This window comes from Tamandua tetradactyla, chromosome 1, assembly GCF_023851605.1.
Source record: "Tamandua tetradactyla isolate mTamTet1 chromosome 1, mTamTet1.pri, whole genome shotgun sequence".
Lineage (NCBI taxonomy): Eukaryota > Metazoa > Chordata > Mammalia > Pilosa > Myrmecophagidae > Tamandua > Tamandua tetradactyla.
The window spans coordinates 203,056,927-203,058,608 of NC_135327.1; positions in this window are offsets into that span (position 1 = coordinate 203,056,927).

Below are 1,682 nucleotides of genomic sequence, written 5' to 3' on the forward strand. Positions count from 1 at the left end.
GGTATATGTGTATATGCTAGTTTGCAAGCTGCTGGAATGGGATATACCAGAAATGGAATGGATTTTTTAAATTTTGAAATTTTTATTTATTTATTTTTTTGCATGGGCAGGCACTGGAAATCAAACCCGGGTGTCTAGCATAGCAGGCAAGAACTCTACCACTGCGCCACCACAGCCCACCTTGGTACAGCTTTGAAAAAGGGGAATTTATTAAGCTGCAAGTTTACATGTTCTAAGAGCATGAAAATGTCCCAATTAAAGTAAGGCTATAGAAATGCCCAACCTAAGGCATCCAGGAAAAGATACCTTGGATCACGAAGGCCTATGACATTTAGGGTTTCTCTCTCAGCTGGAAGGGCACATGGCGAAGTCTGCTAGCTTTCTCTCCTGGCTTCTTGTTTCATGAAGCTTCCCCAGGGGCATCTTCTTTTTTCATCTCCAAAGGTCTCTGGTTGCATGGGCTCTGTAGCTTTTTCCAAAATGGTTCTCTCTTAAAGCGCTCCAGCAAGCAACCCCACCTTGAATGGGTGGAGACACATCTTAATGGAAACCATCTAATCAAAAGTTACACCCACAATTGGGTGAGTCACATCTCCTGAAAATAATAAAAATCTCCCACCCAGCAATACTGAATAAGGATTAAAGAACTTGGCTTTTCTGGGGTACACAAACTGGCACAGCATACAATGGAATATCATTCAACTGTAAAAAGGAATGAAGTTCTGGTACATGTGACAATACAGATGAGCCTTGAAGACCTCATATTGAGTGACATAAGCAAGACACAAAAGCACAAGTACTGTATTATCTCACTTACATAAAATAATTAGAATATGCAAACTCAGAAAGTCAGGAATTAGAATACAAGTTACCAGGGACACGGGTAGGGGTAGGGAATGGGGCCTTAATACTTAATTGGTATAAAGCTTCTACTTGGAGTGAAGGAAAAATTTTGGTAATGGTGGTGGTACACAACACTGTAAATATGTTTAACAACACTGAATTGTAAACTTGAAAATAGCTAAAATGATTATTTTTAGGTTGTATATATGTTACCAGAATAGATCTGTCAATACCAAGAGTGAAACCTAATGTAAACTATGCAGTATAGTTAATAGTATGATTATAATAGTGTTTCATCAATTATAAGAAAGGTACCACAACAACGCAAGTGTTAATAATAATGAAAACTATATGTGGGGAGAGATATATGTGAACTCTATACTTCCTGCGTGATTTTTCTGTAAACCTACAACTTTTCTAATGAAAAAAATTTTAAAGGATACATATTGCATTTGTGAAATAAAATAATTATAAGGATGGAGAACACATTAGTGTGGTTGTGAGGGATTAGGGGTGAGGAGAGGGAGTAGATATGGGGGTAGGATGAGGGAGTTTTGTGGTGATGATACAGTTAGATATCATGATTGTGGTGCTGGTTACATAAAGCTACCCATGTGATAAAAATGAGTAGAGCTACACACACACACACACATGCATGTATAATGTGAAATTTGAACAGTGGATTGTACCAGGGTCAATTTCCTGGTTTTAATATTGTAATACAGTAATGTAAAATATTAACATTGGGGGAGACTGGATAAAGGGTACACAAGGCCTCTCTGCACCTTTCTTTATAACTTCTTGTGAATTGATAGTTAATGCAAAGTAAAAAGGAAGTT